This window comes from Salmo trutta, unplaced genomic scaffold, assembly GCF_901001165.1.
Source record: "Salmo trutta unplaced genomic scaffold, fSalTru1.1, whole genome shotgun sequence".
NCBI lineage: Eukaryota > Metazoa > Chordata > Actinopteri > Salmoniformes > Salmonidae > Salmo > Salmo trutta.
Genome location: NW_021822911.1, coordinates 19045913 through 19073570, shown reverse-complemented (window position 1 = coordinate 19073570; position 27658 = coordinate 19045913). Strand labels below are relative to the sequence as shown.

Sequence of the window (27658 nt, the reverse complement as noted above, 5' to 3'; positions counted from 1 at the left end):
TTTAAAGATATTCATGGCAGGTATTCGAATTTCCAAAATAATGCACTAATGAAATTCTCTGTTACCATTACGGTACTTCTTGAATTTCTCAATGAGCGTTGTTTCTGCCTGGTTTTGAACCAGGGACCTTTCGCATGTGAAGCAAACGTGATAACCACTACACTACAGAAACTGCTGCTACAATTATTGCAAGGAGTAAACCGAATTTAATGATATTCATGGCACGTGTTCAAATTTCCAAAATTAGGTATTTATGAAAATAACTATTCTCTGTGAAAAGTATAGTACCTACTGCACGTGTTAAAGAGCACTGTTTCTGCCCGGTTTCGAACCAGGGACCTTTCGCGTGTGAAGCAAACGTGATAACCACTAGACCGCATAAACTGCTGCTTGATTTTTCTGCAAGAAGTAAACCGAATTTTACAGATATTCATGGCACGTATTCGAATTTCCAAAATAAGGCATTTATGAAAACAATTATTCTCTGTTTAAAGTACAGTACCTACTGCATGTGTCAAAGAGCACTGTTTCTGCCCGGTTTCAAACCGAGGACCTTTCGCGTGTAATGCGAATGTGATAACCACGACAGTACAGAAACTGCTGGTACAATTAGCTGCAAGGAGTAAACCGAATTTTAAAGATATTCATGGCAGGTATTCGAATTTCCAAAATAAGGCACTAATGAAATTCTCTGTTACCATTACGGTACTTCTTGAATTTGTCAATGAGCGTTGTTTCCGCCTGGTTTCGAACTGTTTCAGACGTTTAAGGGACGACAAAACGACTATTGCTTTAAAACGACACAGAGAGTTCAGCACCTACAATTACGATCTGTCTTTAATTTTGCCCTTTTTTAAAACCATAAATTTGGATTAGAACAGCTAACACAGCTAGCTCAGCTAGCACAGCTAACGCAGCTAGCACAGCTAACACAGCTAGCACAGCTAACACAGCTAACACAGCTAGCACAGCTAACACAGCTAGCACAGCCAACACAATCAAAGGAAGCCAAATGCTCACTGGCTTCCCTTGCCTTCAACGCTACGGGCAGCAACAATGTTATACTCTTTATGACCAGACAGCATCAGACAGGACTGAGACAGACTGTTTCACTGTCCAGACAGCATCAGACAGGACTGAGACAGACTGTTTCACTGACCTGACAGCATCAGACAGGACTGAGACAGACTGTTTCACTGACCAGACAGGACTGAGACAAACTGTTTCACTTATCAGACAGGACTGAGACAGACTGTTTCACTGACCAGACAGCATCAGACAGGACTGAGACTACCCCAAAGACAACGTGTGTGAAGCAAGAGCTTCCTGTGACAACCGGAAGTTGTTAAAAACAGCCTAGAGCTATTGTCATATGGCCACCTGCAGATAGTGAAAATTACGCAACTCAAGCATGTGCATTCAGTCAATTATTAGGTAGAGACTTCTTATTCAGGATTCTGTTTATGTCTACCCCAAAGACAACGTGTGTGAGTAAGAACTTCCTGTGACAACCGGAAGTGGTTAAAAACAGCCTAGAGCTTTTGTCATATTTCAACATGACGGAGAGTAAAGTCAGTCAGGAGTCCCTGACCTTGTCTTCTCTCAAGAAGATGTCTGGTAGGCCCATTTAAATACCTTTTTTGGACATTTCAAGATAGCAGATGTTTGAGTTGGGTCTATTAACACAGCTGTGAGTTGTTATTTTTTTCTTTTTTTCATTTTTGACAAAATGAGCAGTCCTGGAAGTGACCGATTTTGACTCATATTGAGTGATAAGACTGAGCTATTTAGAAAATCCCTTAGCCTTTCGACTAATTTTGGGTTAGTTGGACTAATTTTGGGTTAGTTCTCTCAAGAAGAACTAACCAATCTCAACATGACAGAAAGTAAGACAGGAGAACCTATTTCAACATGACAGAGAGTCAGTCAGGAGTCCCTGACCTTGTCTTCTCTCAAGAAGATGTCTGGTAGGCCCATTTAAATACCTTTTTTGGACATTTCAAGATAGCAGATGTTTGAGTTGGGTCTATTAACACAGCTGTGAGGTGTTAATTTTTGTTCATTTTTTAATTTTTGACAAAATGAGCACGTCCTGGAAGTGACAGATTTTGACTCATATTGAGTGATAAGACTGACTATTTAAAGACAACACTTTTTCAACATTTCAAGATAGCAGTTAGTTCAGTTGATCTTATTAAAGACAGCTGTATCATTTTTTATTCATTTTGGACATATTGTTTGGGACCCACTTTTTTGCTCTGTTTGAAGGCTGTCAGCTTCTTCTCAGGAGGAGAATCACTTAGCCTTTCAACTACTTTTCAAATGATAGGATGCCTATTTAAAAAACACTTTTTCAAACATTTCAAGATAGCAGTTAGTTCAGTTTGATCTTATTAAAGACAGCTGTATCATTTTTTAATTCATTTGACATATTGTTGGGACCATTTTTTTGCTCTGTTTGAAGGCTGTCAGCTTCTTCTCAGGAGGAGAATCACTTAGCCTTTCAACTAATTTTCAAATGATAGGATGCCTATTAAAAACACTTTTTCAACATTTCAAGATAGCAGTTAGTTTCAGTTTGATCTTATTAAAGACAAATGAATCCACTGTGTCTGCCTTTCCACTGTGAAGACAGGTTCTACTGCCCCCTGCTGTCTGTTGATGGTACTACTACTAGACACAGCGGCAGAATAAATTAAACTAGACATTTGTTTTCATCTCAAAACCAGAGAGCAACCGCTGTCCGGTGAAGTCCACACAAAGCGTATGCATGTAAACAAAACAGTTAGGTGACCTGCAGCACGGTCAAAGCAAAATATATGTTTCAGACGTTTTAGGGACGACAAAACGCTATTGCTTTAAAACGACACAGAGAGTTCAGCACCTACAGTTACGATCTGTCTTTAATTTTGCCCTTTTTTAAAACCATAAACTTGGATTAGCACAGCTAAACAGCTAGCACAGCTAACACAGTTAGCACAGCTAGCACAGCTAACACAGCTAACACAGTTAGCACAGCTAAAACGGCTTACACAGCTAGCACAGCTAGCACAGCTAACACTGCTAACACAGTTAGCACAGCTAGCACAGCTAACACCGCTAACACAGTAGCACAGCTAACACAGCTACAGCTAACACAGCTAGCACAGCTGACACAGCTACAGCTATCACAGCTAGCAGCCAGCACACAGCCAGCACAGCTCTAGCACAGCTAGCACAGCCAGCACAGCTAGCACAGCCAACACAGCTAACACAGCTAGCACAGCTAACACAGCTAACACAGCTAGCACAGCGAGCACAGCTAGCACAGCTAGCACAGCGAGCACAGCTAACACAGCTAGCACAGCTAGCACAGCCAACACAATCAAAGGAAGCCAAATGCTCACTGGCTTCCCTTGCCTTCAACGCTACGGGCAGCAACAATGTTATACTCTTTATGACCAGACAGCATCAGACAGGACTGAGACAGACTGTTTCACTGACCGGACAGCATCAGACAGGACTGAGACAGACTGTTTTCACTGACCAGACAGGACTGAGACAAACTGTTTCACTTATCAGACAGGACTGAGACAGACTGTTTCACTGACCAGACAGCATCAGATAGGACTGAGACTACCCCAAAGACAACGTGTGTGAAGCAAGAGCTTCCTGTGACAACCGGAAGTTGTTAAAAACAGCCTAGAGCTATTGTTATATGGCCACCTGCAGATAGTGAAAATTACGCAACTCAACCATGTGTCATTCAGTCAATTATTAAGGTAGAGACTTCTTATTCAGGATTCTGTTTATGTCTACCCCAAAGACAACGTGTGTTGAGTAAGAACTTCCTGTGACAACCGGAAGTTGTTAAAAACACCCAAGAGCTATTGCCATATGTCCACCTGCAGATGTTGAAAATCATGCAACTCAACCATGTGTCATTCAGTCAATTCTGAAGGTAGAGACTTCTTATTCAGGATTCTGTTTATGTCTACCCCAAAGACAACGTGTGTTGAGTAAGAACTCCCTGTGACAACCGGAAGTGGTTAAAAACAGCCTAGAGCTTTTGTCATATTTCAACATGACGGAGAGTAAAGTCAGTCAGGAGTCCCTGACCTTATCTTCTCTCAAGAAGGTGTCTGGTAGGCCCATTTAAATACCTTTTTTGGACATTTCAAGATAGCAGATGTTTGAGTTGGGTCTATTAACACAGCTGTGAGTTGTTATTTTTTTCATTTTTTCATTTTTGACAAAATGAGCAGTCCTGGAAGTGACAGATTTTGACTCATATTGAGTGATAAGACTGAGCTATTTAGAAAATCCCTTAGCCTTTCGACTAATTTTGGGTTAGTTGGACTAATTTTGGGTTAGTTCTCTCAAGAAGAACTAACCAATCTCAACATGACAGAAAGTAAGACAGGGAAACCAATCTCAACATGACAGAAAGTAAGACAGGAGAACCTATTTCAACATGACAGAGAGTCAGTCAGGAGTCCCTGACCTTATCTTCTCTCAAGAAGATGTCTGGTAGGCCCATTTAAATACCTTTTTGGACATTTCAAGATAGCAGATGTTTGAGTTGGGTCTATTAACACAGCTGTGAGTTGTTAATTTTTTCATTTTTTCATTTTTGACAAAATTAGCACTCCTGGAAGTGACAGATTTTGACTCATATTGAGTGATAAGACTGAGCTATTTAAAAACACTTTTTCAACATTTCAAGATAGCAGTTAGTTCAGTTTGATCTTATTAAAGACAGCTGTATATTCTTTTTTTTGACCCAAAAATATTCTATGTTCACGCCCACTTTCTTTGCACTATGTTTGAAGGCTGTCAACTTCTTGTCAGGAGGAGAATCACTAGCCTTTCAACTAATTTTCAATGATAGGATGCCTATTTAAAAACACTTTTTCAACATTTCAAGATAGCAGTTAGTTCAGTTTGATCTTATTAAAGACAGCTGTAATCATTTTTTATTCATTTTGACATATTGTTTGGGACCAGTTTTTTTGCTATGTTTGAAGGCTGTCAGCTTCTCTCAGGAGGAGAATCACTTAGCTTTCAACTAATTTTCAAATGATAGGATGCCTATTTAAAAACACTTTTTCAACATTTCAAGATAGCAGTTAGTTCAGTTTGATCTTATTAAAGACAGCTGTATAATTTTTTATTCATTTTGACATATTGTTTGGGACCAGTTTTTTTGCTCTGTTTGAAGGCTGTCAGCTTCTTGTCAGGAGGAGAATCACTTAGCCTTTCAACTAATTTTCAAATGATAGATGCTTATTTAAAAACACTTTTTCAACATTTCAAGATAGCAGTTAGTTCAGTTTGATCTTACTAAAGACAAATGAATCCACGGTGTCTGCCTTCCACTGTGAGACAGGTTCTACTGCCCCCTGCTGTCTGTTGAATGGTACTACTACTAGACACAGCGGCAAAATAAATTAAACTAGACATTTGTTTTCATCTCAAAACCAGAGAGCAACCGCTGTCCGGTGAAGTCCACACAAAGTGTATTGCATGTAACCAAACAGTTAGGTGACCTGCAGCACGGTCAAAGCAAAATATATGTTTCAGACGTTTTAGGGACGACAAAAACGACTATTGCTTTAAAACGACACAGAGAGTTCAGCACCTACAGTTACGATCTGTCTTTAATTTTGCCCTTTTTTAAAACCATAAACTTGGATTAGCACAGCTAACACAGCTAACACAGCTAGCACAGCTAACACAGCTAGCACAGCTAACGCAGCTAGCACAGCTAACACAGCTAACACAGCTAACACAGCTAGCACAGCTAGCACAGCCAACACAATCAAAGGAAGCCAAATGCTCACTGGCTTCCCTTGCCTTCAACGCTACGGGCAGCAACAATGTTATACTCTTTATGACCAGACAGCATCAGACAGGACTGAGACAGACTGTTTCACTGACCGGACAGCATCATACAGGACTGAGACAGACTGTTTCACTGACCGGACAGCATCAGACAGGACTGAGACAGACTGTTTCACTGACCAGACAGGACTGAGACAAACTGTTTCACTTATCAGACAGGACTGAGACAGACTGTTTCACTGACCAGACAGCATCAGACAGGACTGAGACTACCCCAAAGACAACGTGTGTGAAGCAAGAGCTTCCTGTGACAACCGGAAGTTGTTAAAAACAGCCTAGAGCTATTGTCATATGGCCACCTGCAGATAGTGAAAATTACGCAACTCAACCATGTGTCATTCAGTCAATTATTAAGGTAGAGACTTCTTATTCAGGATTCTGTTTATGTCTACCCCAAAGACAACGTGGTGTTGAGTAGAACTTCCTGGACAACCGGAAGTGGTTAAAAACAGCCTAGAGCTTTTGTCATATTTCAACATGACGGAGAGTAAAGTCAGTCAGGAGTCCCTGACCTTGTCTTTTTTATTTATTTTTATTTTTATTTTATTCACCTTTATTTAACCAGGTAGGCAAGTTGAGAACAAGTTCTCATTTACAATTGCGACCTGGCCAAGATAAAGCAAAGCAGTTCGACAACATACAACAACACAGAGTTACACATGGAGTAAACAACATACAGTCAATAATACAGTAGAAAAATATGTCTATATACAATGTGAGCAAATGATGTGAGATAAGGGAGGTAAAAGCAAAAAAATGCCATGGTGGCAAAGTAAATAAAGTATAGCAAGAAAAACACTGGAATGGTAGATTTGTAGTTTGAAGAAAGTTCAAATATAAATAATATGGTGCAAAGGAGCAAAATAAATAAATAAATAAATACAGTGGGGGAAGAGGTAGTAGTTTGGGCTAAATTATAGATGGGCTATGTACAGGTGCAGTGATCTGTGAGCTGCTCTGACAGCTGGTGCTTAAAGCTAGTGAGGGAGATAAGTGTTTCCAATTTCAGAGATTTTTGTAGTTCGTTCCAGTCGTTGGCAGCAGAGAACTGGAAGGAGAGACGACCAAAGGAGGAGTTGGCTTTAGGGGTGACCAGAGAGATATACCTGCTGGAGCGCGTGCTACAGGTGGGTGCTGCTATGGTGACCAGTGAGCGGAGATAAGGGGGGACTTTACCTAGCAGGGTCTTGTAGATGACCTGGAGCCAATGTGTTTGGCGACGATTATGAAGTGAAGGCCAGCCAACGAGAGCATACAGATCGCAGTGGTGGGTTGTATATGGGCTTTGGTGACAAAACGGATGGCACTGTGATAGACTGCATCCAGCTTGTTGAGTAGGGTATTGGAGGCTATTTGTAAATGACATCGCGAAGTCGAGGATCGGTAGGATGGTCAGTTTTACGAGGGTATGTTTGGCAGCATGAGTGAAGGATGCTTTGTTGCGAAATAGGAAGCCAATTCTAGATTTCACTTTGGATTGGAGATGATTGATGTGAGTCTGGAAGGAGAGTTTACAGTCTAACCAGACACCTAGGTATTTGTAGTTGTCCACAAATTCTAAGTTAGAACCGTCCAGAGAAGTTATGCTGGATGGGCGGGCAGGTGCAGGCAGCGATCGGTTGAAGAGCATGCATTTAGTTTTACTTGTGTTTAGGAGCAGTTGGAGGCCACGGAAGGAGAGTTGAATGGCATTGAAGCTCGTCTGGAGGGTTGTTAACACAGTGTCCAAAGAAGGGCCAGAAGTATACAGAATGGTGTCGTCTGCGTAGAGGTGGATCAGAGATTCACCAGCAGCAAGAGTGACATCATTTATGTATACAGAGAAAAGAGTTGGCCCAAGAATTGAACCCTGTGGTACCCCCATAGAGACTGCCAGAGGTCCAGACAGTAGGCCCTCCGATTTGACACACTGAACTCTGTCAGAGAAGTAGTTGGTGAACCAGGCGACGCAATCGTTTGAGAAACCAAGGCTACTAAGTCTTGCCGATGAGGATGTGGTGATTAACAGAGTCAAAAGCTTTGGCCAGGTCAATGAATACGGCAGCACAGTATTGTTTCTTATCGATGCGGTTACGATGTCGTTTAGGACCTTGAGCGTGGCTGAGGTGCACCCATGACCAGCTCTGAAACCAGATTGCATAGCGGAGAGGGTGCGGTGGGATTCGAAATAGTCGGTAATCTGTTTGTTGACTTGGCTTTCGAAGACCTTAGAAAGGCAGGGTAGGATGGATATAGGTCTGTAGCAATTTGGGTCAAGAGTGTCACCTCCTTTGAAGAGGGGGATGACAGCAGCTGCTTTCCAATCTATGGGAATCTCAGACGACACAAAAAAGAGAGGTTGAACAGGCTAGTAATAGGGGTTGCAATAATTTAGGCAGATAATTTTAGAAAGAAAGGGTCCAGATTGTCAAGCCCAGCTGATTTGTAGGGGTCCAGATTTTGCAGCTCTTTCAGAACATCAGCTGAATGGATTTGGGAGAAGGAGAAATGGGGGAGGTTTGGGCGAGTAGCTGTGGGGGGTGCAGTGCTGTTGAATGCAGTAGGGGTAGTTAGGTGGAAGCATGGCCAGCCGTAGAAAAATGCTTATTGAAATTCTCAATTATAGTGGGCTTATCGGTGGTGACAGAGTTTCCATCCTCAGTGCAGTGGGCAGTTGGGAGGAGGTGTTCTTATTCTCCATGGACTTTACAATGTCCCAGAACTTTTAGAGTTGGAGTTTCACGAAGCAAATTTTTGTTTGAAAAAAGCTAGCCTTGGCGTTTCTAACTGCCTGTGTGTATTGGTTTCTAACTTCCCTAAAAAGTTGAATATCGCGGGGGCAGTTCGATGCTAATGCATAACGCCACAGGATATTTTGTGTTGGTTAAGGGCAGTCAGGTCTGGGGAGAACCAAGGGCTATATCTGTTTCCTGGTTCTAAATTTCTTGAAAGGGGCATGCTTATTTAAGATGGAGAGGAAGGCATTTTTAAAATATAACCAGGCATCCTCTACTGACGGGATGAGGTCAATGTCCTTCCAGGATACCAGGGCCAGGTCGATTAGAAAGGCTTGCTCGTTGAAATGTTTCAGGGAGCGTTTGACAGTGATGAGTGGAGGTCGTTTGACCGCTGACCCATTACGGGTGCAGGCAATGAGGCAGTGATCGCTGAGATCTTGGTTGAAAACAGCAGAGGTGTAATTAGAGGGCACATTGGTTAGGATGATATCTATGAGGGTGCCAGAGTTTGCGGCTTTGGGGTTGTACCTGGTGGGTTCATTAATAATTTGTGTGAGATTGAGGGCATCAAGCTTGGATTGTAGAATGGCTGGGGTGTTAAGCATGTCCCAGTTTAGGTCACCTAGTGGCACGAGCTCTGAAGATAGATGGGGGCAATCAGTTCACATATGGTGTCCAGAGCACAGCTTGGGGCCGAGGGGGGTCTATAGCAGGCGGCAACGGTGAGAGACTTGTTTTTGGAGAGATGTATTTTTAGAAGTAGAAGTTCAAATTGTTTGGGTACAGACCTGGATAGGAGGACAGAACTCTGCAGGCTTCTCTCAAGAAGATGTCTGGTAGGCCCATTTAAATACCTTTTTTGGACATTTCAAGATAGCAGATGTTTGAGTTGGGTCTATTAACACAGCTGTGAGTTGTTATTTTTTTCATTTTTTCATTTTTGACAAAATGAGCAGTCCTGGAAGTGACCGATTTTGACTCATATTGAGTGATAAGACTGAGCTATTAAGAAAATCCCTTAGCCTTTCGACTAATTTTGGGTTAGTTGGACTAATTTTGGGTTAGTTCTCTCAAGAAGAACTAACCAATCTCAACATGACAGGAAAGTAAGACAGGGGAAACCAATCTCAACATGACAGGTGAAGTTATGGGTCCTACAGTAGGTCTATGTTGTTGTTAGGTGAAGTTATGGGTCCTACAGTAGGTCTATGTTGTTATTAGGTGAAGTTATGGGTCCTACAGTAGGTCTATGTTGTTGTTAGGTGAAGTTATGGGTCCTACAGTAGGTCTATGTTATTGTTAGGTGAAGTTATGGGTCCTACAGTAGGTTTATGTTGTTGTTAGGTGAAGTTATGGGTCCTACAGTAGGTCTATGTTATTGTTAGGTGACGTTATGGGTCCTACAGTAGGTCTATGTTGTTGTTAGTTGAAGTTATGGGTCCTACAGTAGGTCTATGTTATTGTTAGGTGAAGTTATGGGTCCTACAGTAGGTCTATGTTATTGTTAGGTGAAGTTATGGGTCCTACAGTAGGTCTATGTTATTGTTAGGTGAAGTTATGGGTCCTACAGTAGGTATATGTTGTTGTTAGGTGAAGTTATGGGCCAATTTGTTAAACACTTAAGTGTACAAACCCTCATTGTCAGGCTGATGTTAAAGCTAGCCAAAAAGCATTTTACTGGTTGAAGTGTTTTTTAAGTGTAAAGCAGTTGATTTGCGACAATAACACAAACATATTAAGCAGGAGATTCAAACGAGCCCTACAATTATAATCCAAAGTAATGTGAAATGCACTCATATGCAACCTGTAAATGGAGTTTATTTTTTCCTGTCAGCCTATGAGAACTCCCCAGAGTTTTCCCCCATGGTGGTGAATTAGTGAATAGACACAGAACTTAATGTGTTTCCTTGAGAAGTACTCCTGATCTTGTCCTAATAGTGCGCTGTAATATTCAGAATACAATGTGAAAAACTAAAATCTTGGCTCACCATTTTTGCTCCAAGCAGATATACTACTGTAACAGGGGTCGTCTAAAGGGGACCAAGGCTCAGCGTGTTGAGTGCTCATATTTACTTTATTAAGGAAACACTTAACAAAACGACCACCAACAGTTCCGTCAGGTAACCCATACAAAACGGAAAACAACTACCCACAAACACACTAGAAAAAGCCCCAACTTAAATATGATCTCCAATTAGAGGTAACGAGGACCAGCTGCCTCCAATTGGAGATCAACCCAAAAAACAACAACATAGAAATAGAAAAACTAGAACTTAAACATAGAAATAGAAAACCACCCCCCAAAAAAACCTGTCACGCTCTGCCCACACTACTATAGAAAATGACATCTTACAAGGGTCAGGACGTGACAACTACATCCATAACTAGTGGTTTCCTCATTACCAGATATACTACATCCATAACTAGTGGTTTCCTCATTACCAGATATACTACATCCATAACTAGTGGTTTCCTCATTACCAGATATACTACATCCATAACTAGTGGTTTCCTCATTACCAGATATACTACATCCATAACTAGTGGTTTCCTCATTACCAGATATACTACATCCATAACTAGTGGTTTCCTCATTACCAGATATACTACATCCATAACTAGTGGTTTCCTCAATACCAGATATACTACATCCATAACTAGTGGTTTCCTCAATACCAGATATACTACATCCATAACTAGTGGTTTCCTCATTACCAGATATACTACATCCATAACTAGTGGTTTCCTCATTACCAGATATACTACATCCAACACTAGTGGTTTCCTCATTACCAGATATAACTACATCCATAACTAGTGGTTTCCTCATTACCAGATATACTACATCCATAACTAGTGGTTTCCTCATTACCAGATATACTACATCCATAACTAGTGGTTTCCTCATTACCAGATATACTACATCCATAACTAGTGGTTTCCTCATTACCAGATATACTACATCCATAACTAGTGGTTTCCTCAATACCAGATATACTACATCCATAACTAGTGGTTTCCTCATTACCAGATATACTACATCCATAACTAGTGGTTTCCTCATTACCAGATATACTACATCCATAACTAGTGGTTTCCTCATTACCAGATATACTACATCCATAACTAGTGGTTTCCTCATTACCAGATATACTACATCCATAACTAGTGGTTTCCTCATTACCAGATATACTACATCATAACTAGTGGTTTCTCATTACCAGATATACTACATCCATAACTAGTGGTTTCCTCATTACCAGATATACTACATCCATAACTAGTGCTTTCCTCATTACCAGATATACTACATCCATAACTAGTGCTTTCCTCATTACCAGATATACTACATCCATAACTAGTGCTTTCCTCATTACCAGATATACTACATCCATAACTAGTGGTTTCCTCATTACCAGATATAGTACATCCATAACTAGTGGTTTCCTCATTACCAGATATACTACATCCATGACTAATGGTTTCCTCATTAGAATGGAGGAGTTTCTACAACCAAATTGCATGTGCATCGCTGCAATTTTAGCAAACACAGAAAGGGGCCTATATTGGAGGCCAAAAGTTGTCTGGCACACTGCTTAGGTCTTGACTGTCTTAAGATAGTCTTGTCAAATGTTGTACAACTTCATGGGTACTCTCTGGTCATCCCTTTTTACCTCAAATAAACAGTGGATTTCTGCTGTTGTGGGCATTTAACCATCTGTATGACTTTGTTGTTCACACAGGAGAGAGACGGGACTATCGTGGATCCTCTGGGGAGCCTCAACAACCTCATGATGCTGAAGAGGCAGAGAAGAGTCTCTCCAGATCAGAACTCCTCAAGAAACACCTGCAGAGACCCACAGGGAAGAAATCTCATTGCTGCTCTGACTGTGGGAAACATTGCAAATATTCATCAGTCCTTAAAATACATCAGCGAGTACACACAGGAGAGAAATCTTACAGCTGTGATCAATGTGGGAAGAGTTTTACTACATCTAGCCAGCTGACTATACACCAGAGAAAACACACAGGAGAGAAACCTTATAGCTGTGATCAATGTGGGAAGAGTTTTGGTAAATCTAATAATCTTATTGTACACCAAAGAACACACACAGGAGAGAAACCTTATAGCTGTGATCAATGTGGAAAGAGTTTTACTACATCTGACCAGCTGACTATACACCAGAGAAAACACACAGGAGAGACACCTTATAGCTGTGATCAATGTGGGAAGAGTTTTGGTAAATCTAATAATCTTATTGTACACCAAAGAACACACACAGGAGAGAAACCTTATAGCTGTGATCAATGTGGAAAGAGTTTTACTACATCTGACCAGCTGACTATACACCAGAGAAAACACACAGGAGAGACACCTTATAGCTGTGATCATGTGGGAAGAGTTTTGGTAAATCTAATAATCTTATTGTACACCAAAGAACACACACAGGAGAGAAACCTTTTAGCTGTGATCAATGTGGGAAGAGTTTTACTACATCTGACCAGCTGACTATACACCAGAGAAAACACACAGGAGAGACACCTTATAGCTGTGATCAATGTGGGAAGAGTTTTGGTAAATCTAATAATCTTATTGTACACCAAAGAACACACACAGGAGAGAAACCTTATAGCTGTGATCAGTGTGGGAAGAGTTTTACTACATCTGACCAGCTGACTATACACCAGAGAAAACACACAGGAGAGACACCTTATAGCTGTGATCAATGTGGGAAGAGTTTTGGTAAATCTAATAATCTTATTGTACACCAAAGAACACACACAGGAGAGAAATCTTATAGCTGTGATCAATGTGGGAAGAGTTTTACTACATCTGGCCAGCTGACTATACACCAGAGAACACACACAGGAGAGAAACCTTATAGCTGTGATCAATGTGGGAAGAGATACTCTAGTAAAAGACCTCTGATTAAACATCAGAAAATACATGAAGGAGTTGTTTCATGATATCAATGAATTAATGTCACAATATAGAATGTTTTAACATTGTAATAGGAGTATTTTAGTGATGTCACAATGTAGAACCCTAAACGTTTGTCCCCTGTTCTATTGATTTCAACATGATATGGATATTAGCCTCAGGGGGAAAATCCAGGCTCTGAAATGGAAGAGTTACTATTTATGTGATTTAACAAAAAGTGATTAACAAAAAAAGACTTGTGTTACACTTACCATGTTGGTGACCGACTTGAATCAAAACACAACACTTCAAAATGTTTAGGTTTTCAGTATATCCCAAACGGTTTCTAAATATTGGTTATTGATTTGGACACGTTACAACGGTAACTGTTTAGACATTGCGCTATTCCCATTTAGCAAAATGTAATTCAAAAGACTTTGAAAATAAGACTATGCCAGATGTCCAATATATGTTCGGTTGTAGTTGAAAGTGAAAGTCTTTTCTGGTCATTTTTTCAATGACTTGAAAACAGCTTCATTTCAACGTACTTGCAGCCTATACACATGGACGCAGTATAATAAATTGATCTATAATCAATTTTATTAACAATCCTACATCACTCCAGTATTTCTTTACAACATTCAAATGCTAATTGTCTTTATTCCACTACTGAAGAAGCATGACTCAAATCATCTCATATTTCAAACATTCAGCCTGACAAAAGATACATGTTTTATTATTCCATGCCTCACCCTTAAGTTAATTATTGCCAATACATATTAACAAAGGGGTGTACATTTGCTTTTTATATTTCATATTTACAATTCATTTAACATTTAGTAATCATAATTATTTATGCAACCAACTGACAATTTTTGGGTACAATTATATTGATATTGTTGCCCTGCTTTTATAATATCAGGGTTCATTCTCAGATGTGTCAACCCAAATGTACTAGAGCATGACATTGGGGACTGGGCCCCGATCCAACAACATGCCTATCGAGGTATTGCAGGAGTTTGCTCTTGAAATCAGACATGACTAATACAATTTGATTTGATTTTTGTTTGGGCTCGTTCCAACGGGACGAGAGTTCTAGAAGCTAGTGAGTTTTAGGAAGACGAGAGTTCTAGAAGCTAGTGAGTTTTAGGAAGACGAGAGTTCTAGAAGCTAGTGAGTTTTAGGAAGACGAGAGTTCTAGAAGCTAGTGAGTTTTAGGATTCTATAGAAATTATATGATTGTATATTATTATTTAGAAGTACGTGTTTTTTGTTGTTTTTAAATGTTGACAGCCAGTAGACACCATGTTAGTATTGAAGAAGGTGAAGCATTGTAGTTGATTATAATGTGAAATGGAAGTTGTTTTCTGTTGGTGGTGAGCAAACTTGTCCAACAAAAATATAGGATATATTTGTTGTCTTAAGGTGTTACATGCTTTGGTTTTTCCATTTATGTTTTGAGGTTGGACTTTAGCACGTCTAGCTCGTTAGCACGTCTAGCTCGTTAGCACGTCTAGCTCGTCAGCACGTCTAGCTCGTCAGCACGTCTAGCTCGTCAGCACGTCTAGCTCGTCAGCACGTCTAGCTCGTTAGCTCGTTAGCACGTCTAGCTCGTTAGCACGTCTAGCTCGTTAGCACGTCTAGCTCGTTAGCACGTAGGACGCACTGATTGGTGTCACCTCTTTAGTCAGTATGTGTTACACCGGCTTGTCCATCTCGTTAGTGGGAAGGTGTTTCACCTGAGCTGGTCCAGGTTCTATTTAAGAGTGTCTGGCCCAGTGCTCCAGTTGTCTTGATACATGTGGAGAGTCAACACCTTTAGTTGCTCCACCTTTTTGGTTTACTTCCTGTCTTTAAGTTTGGTGTAGGTTTTTCTTTTGTTTTCCTCTTCTTGGGCAGATTTAGTGGGTCTCATGGTGGGTGTCTTTTAGGTCCCAGTTGTTGTTACTAGTCAACTTTCAGTGGACACCCCCATAGTGTCTTTCAGAGACCCTCCTAAAAAACAAGTTATATTTTGGGTTGGATATTGCATCCAATTAATATTTTAATCAATGGCATTTCCTTAGAATGCTCATTAGTATTTCAGTTGTTAGTCTTCTGTTTTTTTTTATCCTGTTATGTTTGTGTACTAAATATTTCTGTTTATTTTCATTGTTTTTTCCTGTGAAGCCATTGTGTTGCATCCATGTCTGAAATGTGCTGTATAAATAAAGCTTGATTTGATCCTATTGCAAAACTAATGAACCCTATGACCGACCAATCAACAGACTCTTGGTCGCTGGTAGTATGAAAATCAGTATCAATCCCATGTCAAAGGATTCAACTACTGAAAACAGAAACAAACAATTGGATCAACCAGATCAATCCCACTTTTCCAGCCTGCTGAAGGCGTGGTGGAGTGGTAAACACCACCCCCGGCTCTACCAGGGGCTTGAGGTGGTCTCCCACAGCTCTGCTTATGTCATGTTCTGTGGCCTTGCTGTTACATTTCTTGACTGTCCCTGCAACACAGAAACACATTTAGTCATATTATATAAAAACACTCAAAGTAATGGATATGGAGCATCTATGGCCTCAGTTACACCTGGCACCTAAATGTGACTTCTGTCATCTGATCACTCCAAGCTGCATTAGGTTCAGATCTACCAGGATGGGCCTTTGACAGTCTGGAGGCAGTCAGGCCACTGAATATGCATCAGAATGAGTGGAGAAAAGTACATTTTACACAAGTGACTTCATAATAAATCAAATCAAATGTTATTTGTCACATACATGTGTTTAGCAGATATTGCAGGTGTAGCGAAATGCTTGTGTTCCTTGCTCCAACAGTGCAGTAATATCTAACTAAATGCTTGATTTCCTTGCTCCAACAGTGCAGTAATATCTAACAATTTCGCAACAAATACCTAATACACACAAATCTAAGTAATGGAATAAGAATATATAAATATATGGACGAGCAATGTCAGAGCGGCATAGACAGATACAGTAGATAGTATAGAATACAGTATATACATATGAGATGAGTAATACATAGACTAAGATACAGTAGAATAGGATAGAATACAGTATATACATATGAGATGAGTAATACATAGACAGATACAGTAGAATAGTATAGAATACAGTATATACATATGAGATGAGTAATACATAGACAGATACAGTAGAATAGTGTAGAATACAGTATATACATATGAGATGAGTAATACATAGACAGATACAGTAGAATAGTATAGAATACAGTATATACATATGAGATGAGTAATACATAGACAGATACAGTAGAATAGAATACAGTATATACATATGAGATGAGTAATACATAGACAGATACAGTAGGATAGAATACAGTATATACATATGAGATGAGTAATACATAGACAGATACAGTAGGATAGAATAGAATACAGTATATACATATGAGATGAGTAATACATAGACTAAGATACAGTAGAATAGTATAGAATACAGTATATACATATGAGATGAGTAATACATAGACAGATACAGTAGAATAGAATACAGTATATACATATGAGATGAGTAATACATAGACAGATACAGTAGATAGTATAGAATACAGTATATACATATAAGATGAGTAATGCATAGACAGATACAGTAGAATAGTATAGAATACAGTATATACATATGAGATGAGTGATAAATAGACAGATACAGTAGAATAGAATAGAATACAGTATATACATATGAGATGAGTAAAACATAGACAGATACAGTAGAATAGGATAGAATACAGTATATACATATGAGATGAGTAATACATAGACTAAGATACAGTAGAATAGTATAGAATACAGTATATACATATGAGATGAGTAATACATAGACTAAGATACAGTAGAATAGAATACAGTATATACATATGAGATGAGTAATACATAGACAGATACAGTAGAATAGGATAGAATACAGTATATACATATGAGATGAGTAATACATAGACAGATACAGTAGAATAGAATTCAGTATATACATATGAGATGAGTAATACATAGACTAAGATACAGTAGGATAGGATAGAATACAGTATATACATATGAGATGAGTAATACATAGACAGATACAGTAGAATAGAATTCAGTATATACATATGAGATGAGTAATACATAGACTAAGATACAGTAGAATAGTATAGAATACAGTATATACATATGAGATGAGTAATACATAGACAGATACAGTAGAATAGTGTAGAATACAGTATATACATATGAGATGAGTAATACATAGACTAAGATACAGTAGGATAGAATACAGTATATACATATGAGATGAGTAATACATAGACAGATACAGTAGAATAGAATACCGTATATACATATGAGATGAGTAATACATAGACAGATACAGTAGAATAGGATAGAATACAGTATATACATATGAGATGAGTAATACATAGACAGATACAGTAGAATAGGATAGAATACAGTATATACATATGAGATGAGTAATACATAGACAGATACAGTAGAATAGTATAGAATACAGTATATACATATGAGATGAGTAATACATAGACAGATACAGTAGAATAGGATAGAATACAGTATATACATATGAGATGAGTAATACATAGACAGATACAGTAGAATAGTGTAGAATACAGTATATACATATGAGATGAGTAATACATAGACAGATACAGTAGAATAGAATACAGTATATACATATGAGATGAGTAATACATAGACAGATACAGTAGAATAGAATACAGTATATACATATGAGATGAGTAATACATAGACAGATACAGTAGAATAGTGTAGAATACAGTATATACATATGAGATGAGTAATACATAGACAGATACAGTAGAATAGAATTCAGTATATACATATGAGATGAGTAATACATAGACTAAGATACAGTAGAATAGTATCGAATACAGTATATACATATGAGATGAGTAATACATAGACAGATACAGAAGAATAGTATAGAATACAGTATATACATATGAGATGAGTAATACATAGACTAAGATACAGTAGAATAGGATAGAATACAGTATATACATATGAGATGAGTAATACATAGACAGATACAGTAGAATAGAATACAGTATATACATATGAGATGAGTAATACATAGACAGATACAGTAGAATAGGATAGAATACAGTATATACATATGAGATGAGTAATACATAGACTAAGATACAGTAGAATAGTATAGAATACAGTATATACATATGAGATGAGTAATACATAGACTAAGATACAGTAGAATAGGATAGAATACAGTATATACATATGAGATGAGTAATGCATAGACAGATACAGTAGAATAGTATAGAATACAGTATATACATATGAGATGAGTAATACATAGACAGATACAGTAGAATAGAATACAGTATATACATATGAGATGAGTAATACATAGACAGATACAGTAGAATAGAATACAGTATATACATATGAGATGAGTAATACATAGACAGATACAGTAGAATAGTATAGAATATACATATGAGATGAGTAATACATAGACAGATACAGTAGAATAGAATACAGTATATACATATGAGATGAGTAATACATAGACAGATACATTAGAATAGGATAGAATACAGTATATACATATGAGATGAGTAATACATAGACTAAGATACAGTAGAATACAGTATATACATATTAGATGAGTAATACATAGACAGATACAGTAGAATAGGATAGAATACAGTATATACATATGAGATGAGTAATACATAGACAGATACAGTAGAATAGAATACAGTATATACATATGAGATGAGTAATACATAGACAGATACAGTAGAATAGTATAGAATACAGTATATACATATGAGATGAGTAATACATAGACAGATACAGTAGAATAGGATAGAATACAGTATATACATATGAGATGAGTAATACATAGACAGATACAGTAGAATAGTGTAGAATACAGTATATACATATGAGATGAGTAATACATAGACAGATACAGTAGAATAGAATACAGTATATACATATGAGATGAGTAATACATAGACAGATACAGTAGAATAGAATACAGTATATACATATGAGATGAGTAATACATAGACAGATACAGTAGAATAGTGTAGAATACAGTATATACATATGAGATGAGTAATACATAGACAGATACAGTAGAATAGAATTCAGTATATACATATGAGATGAGTAATACATAGACTAAGATACAGTAGAATAGTATCGAATACAGTATATACATATGAGATGAGTAATACATAGACAGATACAGTAGAATAGTATAGAATACAGTATAATACATATGAGATGAGTAATACATAGACTAAGATACAGTAGAATAGGATAGAATACAGTATATACATATGAGATGAGTAATACATAGACAGATACAGTAGAATAGAATACAGTATATACATATGAGATGAGTAATACATAGACAGATACAGTAGAATAGGATAGAATACAGTATATACATATGAGATGAGTAATACATAGACTAAGATACAGTAGAATAGTATAGAATACAGTATATACATATGAGATGAGTAATACATAGACTAAGATACAGTAGAATAGGATAGAATACAGTATATACATATGAGATGAGTAATGCATAGACAGATACAGTAGAATAGTATAGAATACAGTATATACATATGAGATGAGTAATACATAGACAGATACAGTAGAATAGAATACAGTATATACATATGAGATGAGTAATACATAGACAGATACAGTAGAATAGAATACAGTATATACATATGAGATGAGTAATACATAGACAGATACAGTAGAATAGTGTAGAATACAGTATATACATATGAGATGAGTAATACATAGACAGATACAGTAGAATAGTATAGAATACAGTATATACATATGAGATGAGTAATACATAGACAGATACAGTAGAATAGAATACAGTATATACATATGAGATGAGTAATACATAGACAGATACAGTAGGATAGAATACAGTATATACATATGAGATGAGTAATACATAGACAGATACAGTAGGATAGAATAGAATACAGTATATACATATGAGATGAGTAATACATAGACTAAGATACAGTAGAATAGTATAGAATACAGTATATACATATGAGATGAGTAATACATAGACAGATACAGTAGAATAGAATACAGTATATACATATGAGATGAGTAATACATAGACAGATACAGTAGATAGTATAGAATACAGTATATACATATGAGATGAGTAATGCATAGACAGATACAGTAGAATAGTATAGAATACAGTATATACATATGAGATGAGTGATACATAGACAGATACAGTAGAATAGAATAGAATACAGTATATACATATGAGATGAGTAAAACATAGACAGATACAGTAGAATAGGATAGAATACAGTATATACATATGAGATGAGTAATACATAGACTAAGATACAGTAGAATAGTATAGAATACAGTATATACATATGAGATGAGTAATACATAGACTAAGATACAGTAGAATAGAATACAGTATATACATATGAGATGAGTAATACATAGACAGATACAGTAGAATAGGATAGAATACAGTATATACATATGAGATGAGTAATACATAGACAGATACAGTAGAATAGAATTCAGTATATACATATGAGATGAGTAATACATAGACTAAGATACAGTAGAATAGTATAGAATACAGTATATACATATGAGATGAGTAATACATAGACTAAGATACAGTAGAATAGAATACAGTATATACATATGAGATGAGTAATACATAGACAGATACAGTAGAATAGGATAGAATACAGTATATACATATGAGATGAGTAATACATAGACAGATACAGAAGAATAGTATAGAATACAGTATATACATATGAGATGAGTAATACATAGACTAAGATACAGTAGAATAGGATAGAATACAGTATATACATATGAGATGAGTAATACATAGACAGATACAGTAGAATAGAATACAGTATATACATATGAGATGAGTAATACATAGACAGATACAGTAGAATAGGATAGAATACAGTATATACATATGAGATGAGTAATACATAGACTAAGATACAGTAGAATAGTATAGAATACAGTATATACATATGAGATGAGTAATACATAGACTAAGATACAGTAGAATAGGATAGAATACAGTATATACATATGAGATGAGTAATGCATAGACAGATACAGTAGAATAGTATAGAATACAGTATATACATATGAGATGAGTAATACATAGACAGATACAGTAGAATAGAATACAGTATATACATATGAGATGAGTAATACATAGACAGATACAGTAGAATAGAATACAGTATATACATATGAGATGAGTAATACATAGACAGATACAGTAGAATAGTGTAGAATACAGTATATACATATGAGATGAGTAATACATAGACAGATACAGTAGAATAGTATAGAATACAGTATATACATATGAGATGAGTAATACATAGACAGATACAGTAGAATAGAATACAGTATATACATATGAGATGAGTAATACATAGACAGATACAGTAGGATAGAATACAGTATATACATATGAGATGAGTAATACATAGACAGATACAGTAGGATAGAATAGAATACAGTATATACATATGAGATGAGTAATACATAGACTAAGATACAGTAGAATAGTATAGAATACAGTATATACATATGAGATGAGTAATACATAGACAGATACAGTAGAATAGAATACAGTATATACATATGAGATGAGTAATACATAGACAGATACAGTAGATAGTATAGAATACAGTATATACATATGAGATGAGTAATGCATAGACAGATACAGTAGAATAGTATAGAATACAGTATATACATATGAGATGAGTGATACATAGACAGATACAGTAGAATAGAATAGAATACAGTATATACATATGAGATGAGTAAAACATAGACAGATACAGTAGAATAGGATAGAATACAGTATATACATATGAGATGAGTAATACATAGACTAAGATACAGTAGAATAGTATAGAATACAGTATATACATATGAGATGAGTAATACATAGACTAAGATACAGTAGAATAGAATACAGTATATACATATGAGATGAGTAATACATAGACAGATACAGTAGAATAGGATAGAATACAGTATATACATATGAGATGAGTAATACATAGACAGAGACAGTAGAATAGAATTCAGTATATACATATGAGATGAGTAATACATAGACTAAGATACAGTAGAATAGTATAGAATACAGTTTATACATATGAGATGAGTAATACATAGACAGATACAGTAGAATAGTGTAGAATACAGTATATACATATGAGATGAGTAATACATAGACTAAGATACAGTAGGATAGAATACAGTATATACATATGAGATGAGTAATACATAGACAGATACAGTAGAATAGAATACCGTATATACATATGAGATGAGTAATACATAGACAGATACAGTAGAATAGGATAGAATACAGTATATACATATGAGATGAGTAATACATAGACAGATACAGTAGAATAGGATAGAATACAGTATATACATATGAGATGAGTAATACATAGACAGATACAGTAGAATAGTATAGAATACAGTATATACATATGAGATGAGTAATACATAGACAGATACAGTAGAATAGTATAGAATATACATATGAGATGAGTAATACATAGACAGATACAGTAGAATAGAATACAGTATATACATATGAGATGAGTAATACATAGACAGATACATTAGAATAGGATAGAATACAGTATATACATATGAGATGAGTAATCCATAGACAGATACAGTAGAATAGAATACAGTATATACATATGAGATGAGTAATACATAGACTAAGATACAGTAGAATAGAATACAGTATATACATATGAGATGAGTAATACATAGACTAAGATACAGTAGAATACAGTATATACATATTAGATGAGTAATACATAGACAGATACAGTAGAATAGGATAGAATACAGTATATACATATGAGATGAGTAATACATAGACAGATACAGTAGAATAGAATACAGTATATACATATGAGATGAGTAATACATAGACAGATACAGTAGAATAGTATAGAATACAGTATATACATATGAGATGAGTAATACATAGACAGATACAGTAGAATAGGATAGAATACAGTATATACATATGAGATGAGTAATACATAGACAGATACAGTAGAATAGTGTAGAATACAGTATATACATATGAGATGAGTAATACATAGACAGATACAGTAGAATAGAATACAGTATATACATATGAGATGAGTAATACATAGACAGATACAGTAGAATAGAATACAGTATATACATATGAGATGAGTAATACATAGACAGATACAGTAGAATAGTGTAGAATACAGTATATACATATGAGATGAGTAATACATAGACAGATACAGTAGAATAGATTTCAGTATATACATATGAGATGAGTAATACATAGACTAAGATACAGTAGAATAGTATCGAATACAGTATATACATATGAGATGAGTAATACATAGACAGATACAGAAGAATAGTATAGAATACAGTATATACATATGAGATGAGTAATACATAGACTAAGATACAGTAGAATAGGATAGAATACAGTATATACATATGAGATGAGTAATACATAGACAGATACAGTAGAATAGAATACAGTATATACATATGAGATGAGTAATACATAGACAGATACAGTAGAATAGGATAGAATACAGTATATACATATGAGATGAGTAATACATAGACTAAGATACAGTAGAATAGTATAGAATACAGTATATACATATGAGATGAGTAATACATAGACTAAGATACAGTAGAATAGGATAGAATACAGTATATACATGTGAGATGAGTAATGCATAGACAGATACAGTAGAATAGTATAGAATACAGTATATACATATGAGATGAGTAATACATAGACAGATACAGTAGAATAGAATACAGTATATACATATGAGATGAGTAATACATAGACAGATACAGTAGAATAGTATAGAATACAGTATATACATATGAGATGAGTAATACATAGACAGATACAGTAGAATAGAATACAGTATATACATATGAGATGAGTAATACATAGACAGATACAGTAGAATAGGATAGAATACAGTATATACATATGAGATGAGTAATACATAGACAGATACAGTAGAATAGAATACAGTATATACATATGAGATGAGTAATACATAGACAGATACAGTAGATTAGGATAGAATACAGTATATACATATGAGATGAGTAATACATAGACAGATACAGTAGAATAGAATACAGTATATACATATGAGATGAGTAATACATAGACTAAGATACAGTAGAATAGTATAGAATACAGTATATACATATGAGATGAGTAATACATAGACTAAGATACAGTAGAATAGAATACAGTATATACATATGAGATGAGTAATACATAGACAGATACAGAAGAATAGTATAGAATACAGTATATACATATGAGATGAGTAATACATAGACAGATACAGTAGAATAGTATAGAATACAGTATATACATATGAGATGAGTAATACATAGACAGATACAGTAGAATAGTATAGAATACAGTATATACATATGAGATGAGTAATACATAGACAGATACAGTAGAATAGAATACAGTATATACATATGAGATGAGTAATACATAGACAGATACAGTAGAATAGTATAGAATACAGTATATACATATGAGATGAGTAATACATAGACTAAGATACAGTAGAATAGGATAGAATACAGTATATACATATGAGATGAGTAATACATAGACAGATACAGTAGAATAGAATAGAGTATATACATATGAGATGAGTAATACATAGACAGATACAGTAGAATAGTATAGAATAGAGTATATACATATGAGATGAGTAATACATAGACAGATACAGTAGAATAGTATAGAATACAGTATATACATATGAGATGAGTAATACATAGACTAAGATACAGTAGAATAGGATAGAATACAGTATATACATATGAGATGAGTAATACATAGACTAAGATACAGTAGAATAGGATAGAATACAGTATATACATATGAGATGAGTAATACATAGACAGATACAGTAGAATAGAATACAGTATATACATATGAGATGAGTAATACATAGACAGATACAGTAGAATAGGATAGAATACAGTATATACATATGAGATGAGTAATACATAGACAGATACAGTAGAATAGGATAGAATACAGTATATACATATGAGATGAGTAATACATAGACTAAGATACAGTAGAATAGAATACAGTACATACATATGAGATGAGTAATACATAGACAGATACAGTAGAATAGAATACAGTATATACATATGAGATGAGTAATACATAGACAGATACAGTAGAATAGAATACAGTATATACATATGAGATGAGTAATACATAGACTAAGATACAGTAGAATAGTGTAGAATACAGTATATACATATGAGATGAGTAATACATAGACAGATACAGTAGAATAGTATAGAATACAGTATATACATATGTGATGAGTAATACATAGACAGATACAGTAGAATAGAATACAGTATATACATATGAGATGAGTAATACATAGACAGATACAGTAGAATAGGATAGAATACAGTATATACATATGAGATGAGTAATACATAGACTAAGATACAGTAGAATAGTGTAGAATACAGTATATACATATGAGATGAGTAATACATAGACTAAGATACAGTAGAATAGGATACAGTATATACATATGAGATGAGTAATACATAGACAGATACAGTAGAATAGTGTAGAATACAGTATATACATATGAGATGAGTAATACATAGACTAAGATACAGTAGAATAGTGTAGAATACAGTATATACATATGAGATGAGTAATACATAGACAGATACAGTAGAATAGAATACAGTATATACATATGAGATGAGTAATACATAGACTAAGATACAGTAGAATAGAATACAGTATATACATATGAGATGAGTAATACATAGACAGATACAATAGAATATAATACAGTATATACATATGAGATGAGTAATACATAGACTAAGATTCAGTAGAATAGTGTAGAATACAGTATATACATATGAGATGAGTAATACATAGACAGATACAGTAGAATAGTATAGAATACAGTATATACATATGTGATGATTAATACATAGACAGATACAGTAGAATAGAATACAGTATATACATATGAGATGAGTAATACATAGACAGATACAGTAGAATAGGATAGAATACAGTATATACATATGAGATGAGTAATACATAGACTAAGATACAGTAGAATAGTGTAGAATACAGTATATACATATGAGATGAGTAATACATAGACTAAGATACAGTAGAATAGAATACAGTATATACATATGAGATGAGTAATACATAGACAGATACAGTAGAATAGTATAGAATACAGTATATACATATGAGATGAGTAATACATAGACAGATACAGTAGAATAGTGTAGAATACAGTATATATATATGAGATGAGTAATACATAGACAGATACAGTAGAATAGAATACAGTATATACATATGAGATGAGTAATACATAGACAGATACAGTAGAATAGGATAGAATACAGTATATACATATGAGATGAGTAATACATAGACAGATACAGTAGAATAGTATAGAATACAGTATATACATATGAGATGAGTAATACATAGACAGATACAGTAGAATAGAATACAGTATATACATATGAGATGAGTAATACATAGACAGATACAGTAGAATAGAATACAGTATATACATATGAGATGAGTAATACATAGACAGATACAGTAGAATAGTATAGAATACAGTATATACATATGAGATGAGTAATACATAGACTAAGATACAGTAGAATAGTATACAGTATATACATATGAGATGAGTAATACATAGACAGATACAGTAGAATAGTGTAGAATACAGTATATACATATGAGATGAGTAATACATAGACAGATACAGTAGAATAGAATAGAATACAGTATATATATATGAGATGAGTAATACATAGACAGATACAGTGGAATAGAATACAGTATATACATATGAGATGAGTAATACATAGACAGATACAGTAGAATAGAATACAGTATATACATATGAGATGAGTAATACATA

General features: G+C 35.4%; 1 non-coding gene and 1 pseudogene across 1 annotated transcript; one reads left to right on the top strand and one right to left on the bottom strand.

Annotated features, from left to right (window-relative positions):
• Positions 1-99: 99 nt before the first annotated feature.
• On the bottom strand, positions 100-172 carry trnav-cac (transfer RNA valine (anticodon CAC)). The gene has a single exon. It is a non-coding gene; the product is annotated as a tRNA-Val (tRNA).
• A 12073-nt stretch (positions 173-12245) lies between these two features.
• On the top strand, positions 12246-13544 carry LOC115186529 (zinc finger protein 2 homolog; annotated as a pseudogene).
• Positions 13545-27658: the final 14114 nt, after the last annotated feature.